We start from the raw sequence: 9,992 nt of genomic DNA, 5'->3' as shown, positions 1-9,992 counted from the left end.
ATCCGACCTCCTTTTCTAGTCCCAGCTCTCAATAAATGTCAGGGAGAAAGGAACTGCCACTGGCTGGCTCATTGTATGACTTTGTTGGGTAGGTACCTTTTCTTTTCCCTAGCCTTAGTTTTCCCATCTGGATGGCTGGACTATACTATTTCCCTAGAGCTATGCTTTCCTGTTTTGCAAAGTCCTGATTCTCAATTGTTGGACATGATTTGGAGGTGTCTTTTTCTAGGGCTCCTTCATAGGCTTCCCCTCTGCCTTGTACTTCTGGTTGCCTGCCACCTGTTTCAGATCTTGAGCACAGGGAAACCGAATCCAGTTCCACCACTAGCTAGGTCCAAGGCAGTCTCAGCTGTGGGAACAGGGAGAGAGGAAGTGTGCAAAATAGTTAAGTGATGGGCTTGAAATAACCCTGAGATTGCGCTGCTCCTCTCACAGGAGCTAGTCTACCATGTCCTCTGCCCAGCTGCCAAACATTCTGCCACACCAGTCAGCTTTGGGACTGACAGATTTTGGACACTGGGTTGGACTCCAAAGAAATAGGACTTCAGGAAAATGAAAATAGCTTTGACATGCTAAAGAGTTTTCTCAGCTGGGTGCCTTTCTTTTTGGTCCTGATATTTCTAAGTCTCAGGTGGAGATTGCTTAAGTGCACATGAAAAGGGGAAGGGATGTGGGAGGGGTGTGGCACAGCTCTTTGTTTGTATGGTCCACTCCTCCCCAAGGACAATGTAGGAAAAGACCAACTGTGGGCATAAACTTGTACCTCAAAATACCTTCTCGAAGAGGAAGCCTTCTAGGTCCCCATTCCACGTTCTGACTAACACATGATCAACTTGTTTGGCCACTATAGGGGCTGGTGGTGGGAGGCACAAATATTTTCTTAATTTTCATCACCTATAAAATGGAGATAATCCCTCTGCTGCCCAGTGTCTTGTGGCTGTAGTGTAAAGCCCATGAGAACAGATGTGCAAGCTGTTTGGAGGTAACTTCATGAACTCAAGTGATGGACTGGTCCACATGAGTACAATGCTCATTTCTTTCTTTACCAAAGATACCATAGACACCTCCTCTTAACCAGGCCTGGTGCTTGGTATTGGGAGGAGGGGTACAGTGGTTACAATCTGGGAGAAGGGAGGTCTCAGGATGGAGTTTTCAGAGGAGCTGAAAACTAGACTAGAAGTCTGACAAAGGCGATCTGAAGCATAGTGTGTGAAAGTTCTTCTCCTCAACGTGAGGAAGGTATCAGAGAAAAGTTCCTGGAGGATGGCCTTAATGATTATGCCAAGACAGAGAAGTAGGGGAAGGATTCTTGCTCAATCCAAAGCCCATCAGTGTGAGAGTGTATGGCAGATTGGACAAGAGCTAGGATTCTGGACATCTGGGTTTGAGTATTTGTGTAAGGGGAGAGGAAGAGCTGGAAAATAGGTATGAGGCCAAAGTGTAAAAGACCATGACTGTCCAGCTAAACTGAGGCTCAGGTAGCTAAGATTTTCCTTCCCAAGAAAGCAAGTGGTATAGTATATAGTGGCTTTGCTACCAGACTGCCTGGGCTGGGATGCCAGCCCCACCACTTAGGAGTGGGGCGACCTGGATAGGTTATTTCATCTCTCTGATTCTGTTTTCTCTCTGAAAAATGGGAATGATAGTAGTATCCATGTCACAGAGTTGTTGTGAGAATTAAATGAACATTCCATGTGAGTGCTTAACACAGAGCCTGATACATACAAAGCTTTCAATAAATGTTAGCTGTTGCTGCTGCTGTTATTATTGTTGTTGTTCTTATGATCTAATGTATAGATCTTCAGAGTTACAGAACTCTAAATATGACTTTAAAACCACTTTTTGTTATAAACACATGTGAACCTATGATTCCTTATATACAGATTCCTTTTGATTGTGCAGAGCCAGACTGAATTTCCCAGGGAAGAGGGTCTCTTTGTTTATCTTTGTATCCTCAGTACCCAACAGAGTTTAGCATAGACTTAGTGCCAAGCATGTTTGTTGAACATGGCCAAATGAGACGTCTTCGAGTCTAAGATCAAGCTTAGTTACCAATATCCACCAGTGAAGTGTAATGTTGCCACCCTCTAACACCTCCTCTGTGTCAAGCCCTGTGTTTGGTGACACACACATATTGGTGAACTAGACGCAGTTTCTGGCCTCAGAGCAACTAGTGTGGTGGAGGAGGCATACAACCTATCAGACCAATGCCTGCAGTTTACAACTTAGGAAAGGCACTGGAGAGTATGGCTGTCAATTGAACTGAGGAATATAGGAATAGGATTAGGAAAATGTAATGATTTTGTTTAGGAACAGGATTAGGAAAATGTAATGATTTTGTTTAGAACATTCTGAGTTTGACTGTCTGAAATCCCACCTCCAGGCCTTCACACTTGCTGTTCTTTCTGCCTACAATGTTTATGTCCTCTGAATACAGACATAGTTTATACCTCATTTCCTTCAGATGTCTACTCAAATGTTACCTTAGTTTAGTGAGACCTTCCCTGGACACTTGAAATGTAAAATAGCAATCCCCATTCCTATCCCATTTACTCTACATTCCCTTAATTGACCTTTTTTTTTCTTATCCATTGCATTGCCACCTCCTGTCATATTCTTTTTTATTGTTATTTATTTATTTTATTGTAATTTTTCAATTGTCTATTTCTCATCATGATAATGAAGCTCCATGAGGGCTGACAGACAATGAATAAAATACATAAGTAAAATATGTAGTATGTCAGATGGCAATAAATGGTATGGAGAAAAATAGAGCAAGGAAGAGGTACAGGGAGTATTGATGGAAGGGTGTTATTTTAAACAAGGCAGTTGAGGTAGGCCTCACTAAAAAGGTGACATCAAAGGGAAGATCTGAAGGAACCGAGGGAGTAAACCGTGTGAATATTTGGAGAAAAAGCATTCCAAGCAAAAGGAACAGCAAGTACAAAGACCCTGAGGTGAGAATATGCTGGAATGATAGGGGAACAACAAGGCAGCCAGTGCAGCTGGAGCAGAATGAGTGTGGGGTAAAGTGATAGAAGAGAGGATCAGAGAGGACATGGAAAGAAGATGGTGTATGGCTCTGTGAGTCATTTTAAAGACTTTAAGTTTTGCAGGATTTTTACCTGAGGAATGTTATGGTCTTAGTGCAATGTCTAGGGAGCTGTAGCAGCAGTGAGACCTGGAAGGAGGCTCCTGTAGTGATCCAGGTGAGACATGATGGTGGCACAGACCAGGGTGGAGGCAGTGGAGGAGGTGAGAAGTGGTTGAATTCTGGATATATTTGGCATCTAGAAGTGGTCAGACTTGGTAATGTCACCTTAGATGAAGAGTATGAGAGGAGTAAGTAACAGGAGCCCACAAAAACCCTGAAAAGGAGGGATTAACAAGGTGAGATCAGAGCCAGGAAAGCTGGCTCTCCCAGAAGCCATGGAAAATATGGTTTTTTGTGAAAGATGGTACTACCAAGAGTGTATGTGAAAGATGCTTCCCAGAAGTCCAGCAAGATAGAAAAGATGCCATTGGATGTGGACCTGGGAAGTCATTGGTGATGTGCACAAGGCCAGTTGAAGCAGGGGTGAGGGTGTACACCAGACTGCAGTAGAGTGTCAAGAGAATGGTCTATGAGGAAAGAGAGAATGTCTGCAGGCTCCTTGTTCCAGAAGTTTGACTGCAAAGAGACAGTAGCTGGAGGGGGCCCTGGGGTTCAGGTTTGTTTTTATAAGATGGAAGGATGTGAGCTTGTTTATATTTTGAGGAGAAATATCGATCAAGTCGAAGATTCCAGAGACAGGGTTATTGATGGATTGGAGGCCCTGAATAGCGGTGGAGGATGGGATCCAGAACCCCTAGTGATAAATTAGCTTTGGCTGAGAAGAGGGACTGAGATAAGAGGGAATGATAGGTGGATGCAATGGAGTTTATTGTTATAGAAAGTTAAAGGTGTCACGCCTAAAGACTTCTACCTGCTCTGGAACGTGGGAAGCAAAGTTCCCAAAGTGAGAGGAAAAGTAGTAGTGGTGGAGGTACAAGGAAGCTTGCTAATATTGGATAGGATTTGAAATAGTTACTGCACAGAATGGGCAATTTCATAAATGCCTAACTGTAATGTCACCCAGGAATGTATGGTGATTCCATTCAGTTACATGAGATCCTGCTTCCTAGCTATGCAACCTTGAGCAAGTTACTTAACTGCTGGCCTCAATTGCCTCATCTATAAATGTATGTATGAATAAAAGAAGGATATTGAATTAAAAGAGTTAGTCCATGCTCAGTGATTACTGAGCACAATGTCGGCACATAGGAAATGTTCAATGCATATTAACTCTTTAGATTTCTATGATGATTAGTTATTTCAATTTATTCTGTGGCATTCATTACCCCAGGTTTAGGAGAGGATGATGGTTTCATCCAAAGTCATTGTGTTACTGGATGAGAGATTGAAGTGATCTAATGAATACAGGGTCAAAGATGGACAGGGAAGGAAGTGAAGACAAAGTAGTGGGGAGGGGGTGGCAAATGGAAAAAAAGTAGAGGATCACACGGTGCCTGAAACACAGAGTCTGGCACAGAGTAGGCCTCAAGAAGTGTTTGTTGAGTGAAAGAATGGAGGATTCTGTAGGGTCAAACTATAGGGTTCCAGGAATGTCACTTCTAGAAAAGTAGGCAGTATGGTTGAGAAGGGAGACCTGCATTTCCAGATGAGACCAAGGGTAGGTGTTAAAACAGAGGGTAGATGGTATTATGAGAGTTAAGGAGGTGAAAGAGCTGCAAGTGAAGGTATTGGAGGAGTCACTGGACTGGACCCTGCCATTAGTCCAGCCTCTGCTTTTCTACTTGGAGGAGGTAGCCTATGATGGGAGGAGACTGGCAAACTAGGAACTAGCAAGTAGACTAATGTCTGGAAGCTAATATTTTCTGTGACTGTAGGTGGATAGAGGTCAGAAGGTACTATGATGAAGTAGATGGTCATTTATCTTGCATCTTGGTCAGAAAGATGGCTTGAACATGGAAGAATAAGGTTCCTTTGGGCTAAGGAAACAATGAAGCTCCTGTAGAGTTTTGAAATAACCAGGAAAAAAGTAGGGAAAAGGAGAAGAGCACTCTCATATGCCCAGCTCCTCACTCTGGACTTATTGGGGTGCTCTTTAGCCTATCCCCAGTACCTGGGGCTGCCACCTTCCCCTGACTTGCCATATCATTGATTATCGTCAGCTCTATCGTGGGGGCCAGGGCTGAGGCATCTGACAGCTAATGGGCTGCTACCCCACTCAGCAAGAGAGAAGCCTGCACACACTGTCCAGGCCTGTGAAAAGAAGTCAAGGTTTGCCCCTCTCCCTTCTCCAGTGCTCCCACTCACACATGAGGCAGAACATGGCATTCTGAACAATACGGAGTCCTGTGTGTTCTAGTCCTGGCTCTACCTTTCTTTCTCTGGGCCTTAGTTTCCACATCTATATAAAACCTGTTCTGCCTTCCTCACTAAGTTTTTTCTAGAAGCAGATGAAATGATGGGTGCACAAAAAGTTTGTAAGCAGTCAAATGCTCTGTGCCTGCAAGAGAGTGGTTAAATTAATGTTGCCAAAATAAACCCATGTGTATATAGTCAATTAATTTATGACAAAGGAGCCAAGATACACAATGGACACTCTCTTCAATAAATGGTGTTGGGAAAACTGGACAGCCACATGCAAAAGAATGAAACTGGATCACTATCATATGCGCACACAAAAATTAACCCAAAATGGATTAAAGACTTGAATGTAAGAGCTGAAACCATAAAATTCTTAGAAGAAAACATAGGCAATAAGCTCCTTCACATTGGTCTTGGTGATGATATTTTGAATTTGACACCAAAAGCAAAGGCAACAAAAGCAAAAATAAACAAATGAGACAACATCAAACTAAAAAGCTTGTGCACAGCAAAGGAAACCTACAAAATGGGATAAAATATTTGCAAATCATATATCTGATAAAGAGGTTAATATTCAAAATATATAAAGAACTTATACAACTCAATAGCAAAAAGAAATCTGATTAAAATGTGGGCAGAGGATCTGAATAGACAGTTTTTCAAAGAAGACAAATAGATGGCCAACAGGTACATGAAAAGGTGCTCAACATCACTAATCATCAGGGAAATGTAAGTCAAAACCATGATGAGATATCACCTCACATCTGTTAAAACAGCTATTATCAAAAAATACAAGAAATAACAAGTGTTGGTGAGGATGTGAAGAAAAGAGAACCCTTGTGCACTATTAGTGGGAATGTAAATTGATGTGGCCACTATGGAAAACAGTATGGAGGTTCTTCAAAAAATTAAAAATAGAACTACCATATGACCCAGCAATTCCACTTCTGGGATGAAAAGGAAAACACTAACTCGAAGAAAATGAAAACATAACTCAAAAAGGTATATGCAACTTTATGTTCATTGCAGCATTACTTATAATGACCAAGATATGGAAGCAACCTAAGTGTCTATCCATGGATAAATAGACAAAGAAAATGTGGTGTATGTATACAATGAAATATTATTCAGCAATAAAAAATGAAATCTTACCATTTTCAACAACATGGATGGACCTTAAGGGTATTATGCTGAGTGAAATAAGTCAAACAGAGAAAGACAAATAATGCATAATCTCACTTACATGTACAATCTAAAATTTTTAAGAAATGACCTTATAGGTACAGAGAACAGATTGGTGGTTGCCAGAGGTGGGGTTGGAGGTGGGTGAAATGGGTGAAGGGGGTCAAAAGGTACAAACTTATAGTTATAAAATAAATAAGACATGAAGATGTAATTTACAGCATGGCAACTATAGTTAATAATAATGTATTGCATATATGAAAGTTGCTAAGAGTATAGATCTTAAAAGCTCTCATCATAAAAAAAAAATTAAATATGTTTGGTGACAAATGTTAACCTGACTTATCATGATGATCACTTAACAATATATGTCAAATCAAATCAAAATATCAAATCATTATGCTGTATACCTGAAACTAATATAATGTCATATGTCAATTATATTTTAGTAAAAAATGTAACACTGACAGATTTGCCCTGGGAAATTAGAAACATGTTCTTTGTACATTCAGCAAGTTGTTCCTATAACTGTGCATACCCTATTCTAAGAACTGAAATCTTCAAGTCCAAAACACCAGGGTATTCAGGGCCCACTCCAGTCTAGTCCCAAGCCTAGTTATTCTTAAAATACATTGGACTCTAACCAAACTTTACTGGTTATCCAAATTGCCCTGCTTTTTTTCACTTATATGTTTTTGTTCACTGAGTTCCCTCCACTAATATATATATTTTTTCTTTCCTCTGGCCTGATTAAAACCTTTTCCACTATTTAAGAACAAGATCAAATAACACCGCTTATATTAGACTTTCCCTCAAGGTAGCAGCTGAAGAGGATCTCTCTGGCTTCTGAAGCTCAATAGGCCCTTTCAAACTTTGGACCTAGTCTTTGAGGGCCACCTTTCTGAATAAAGGAAAATAGTTTTCCCACTGCAAGAGAGAATGCCAACTGATCAGTGGCATGTAAAGAGCAGAGCCAGCCCGAGGCTCATGGCAATGCCAGGAAGTAAGAGAGGGAGGAAGGGAAAGAAGGAAAGAGGGAAGAAGGAAGACAAGAAAGGGAGGTCAGGATGAGACAGGGAGAGAGGGAGACAAGGAGGGAGGGAAGGGGCCTGGTTCACCTGAAAAAGTTAAGATTTGGCTTTCTTGGAAACTGGCTGCTATAGTGGGTAGTGGGAGTGGGGAGACTAGGTTATCCTCTGGGACCAATGTCAAGAAGAGACTAAAGGACAAGGGAGAGATTTCACTCAAGGAACAATAACATTACCTCTTTACCTCTGCCTTCTCACATTTCCTAAGGAAGTTTGTCTCTGAAGATTCATCATCAGAATTTGACATGATCCATTCCAACCCCTGGTCTATTGTCTAAGGTACTAGGCCATGAAATTGTCTCTGTTCATCAGCAGCACAGGCAACTGGAAATATAACAGCCAAAAACATAGGCACTTAACTTTGTTAGAGTCTCAGTCCACTTATCTGGGAAATGGGGCTAAGAGTTTTAACCCTTCCTCTCTGCCTAGAATTTGGTATAATACTACATCCTCCTCAAGCGCAAGTACTTTAAAATTACCAGAATATCCACATGCTTTCATAGGTTAACCATGGAATCTGTGTCCCAAATGCCGCAGGGATGCCACCCTTGCCAGGCCCCATTTGAAAGGCATACTTTCTCAGGGGCCTACAGTAGATGGAGTTGCTGAGGATGACTCCTAATTCCCAAGGGCCCAAAGAGGATGAGGGCAGAGCCATGGGAACTTACCCCTAAGAAGAGAGCTAGGTCTGTCTGCCCTGAAGCCCTCTGTCTATGCTTACATCCCAGTCCTTCAGTTCTCTTGTTCCTTGGAGATAAACAGTTGCTCTGCTCTCCGAAATGCAGAAAAATGAGTCTGGAAGCTGAGTGGAGTAGGGCCATGGAAATAGATATCCAGTTTTCTTGCATTTTTCCTAAAGTCTCTGAGGCACTAGAAGCTAGGGAGAGTGGGAGAGGCGAGAGTTGGGAGAGGCAAGTCAGTTCAAGACGCTATCCCCTGTCTCCCTTTCCCCATGATAAGAGGTCATGATGTAGGAGGGCTGTCAAGACAGCTCCCAGGAAGAGTCCTAAATAAAGTGCTTCCCAGGTACAGATTATCTTGGCTCTTCTCCTCCATCCCTTCATCATGTGTCATTGCTTTTCCACATCCCCACCCAGGTGTTGTGCAGGAGAAATGCAAAAAGGTACTGTGAAAGGATAAAGATTTAGCAAAATGAGGGGGCCTGGATCTGAATTTGGATGATTATCTGTGCTGTTCCTGTTTTCCTCCTTCCCCTGCTCTTCTCCACATCATAAGGGACTGACCACTGCAGGCTGCATTTCCCTCATCAATCATCATTTGACTGGGTTTAACCAATGGAAGGAACTGATGGAAGGGTAGGAAAAATGGAGAAGAATGTGTATTTAGCCTCTGCCTTTTGTGCTTCTGGTGCTATCTCTGCTATGTATATTCTGTGAATCTCACTGTCAATATACTTCTAATTCTGCTGTATGATTCCAGCTTCTGACTCAGTCACCATCTCCTCCCACTGTTTCTCCATTCCTCAAGTTCCCTTATTCTGTCTTATATTGCAAGGGGACTACTCTCTGTAGGCTGTGTTTCCCAGGCTCTCGTATTAGTTGACTTTTAGTTTCCCCCAATGAGAGACATTTGAGGCAGATTGAACGGCAAGAATGAAGGAAAGGAGAGGGTATTTTTTCTTTCCTGTGGTTTGGGCAGTGTCTCTCTTCTATGGTTCTAGTACCCTGGACAAGCCTGTGATTCCACTTTCCATCAGGTGACTTATGTCTCTGGATTCTAGACATACTTCCTTAACCCTTCAGCCTAGGTGTGGTCTTGGCCTCTTGATGCCACTAATCAGTCAATTACTTTCCTATCCTGCTTGGATTCTATGGCTATCATCTATGTAACCAATTTCTTTTATGCATTAAATTCTGTAATATTTGGTAGTTTGTTTTCCCAGTTTGATCTTAATTATAAACTGGACTAGTGGTAATGCAGCCTATGATTCAAGGTGAATGAGTTGGAGGCTTCTCGATCACTTGACTCAATAGGGGATTTGATGACAGCCCCTGAAAACGTGCCTTGCAGCAGCCTAAGAAATAGAGGGTGGTACAGGGCTGAGCAAGTCGATGCTACCCTTCCACTCACTTGAATTTTTCAGGACCTTGCTTTTAAAACAACAGTTTCAAATTCTCTTGAGGATTTTGGTGGAGAGGTATTGGCCATTGGGTTAGTTTTCTCTTTTTCTCTTCGGTGGTCAGGAACCCCTATCTTATCAAATGCTAGACTATTACCCATGGCCAATCAGACCCTTCCCCCTAGTAACTCCTCTATACACACACACCAGACACAGCAGCCACCAGGAT

Source organism: Pteropus medius, unplaced genomic scaffold, assembly GCF_902729225.1.
Source record: "Pteropus medius unplaced genomic scaffold, Ma_sr-lr_union100, whole genome shotgun sequence".
Lineage (NCBI taxonomy): Eukaryota > Metazoa > Chordata > Mammalia > Chiroptera > Pteropodidae > Pteropus > Pteropus medius.
The sequence above is the reverse complement of the archived record's forward strand: the minus strand, read 5'-3'. Positions refer to the sequence as shown.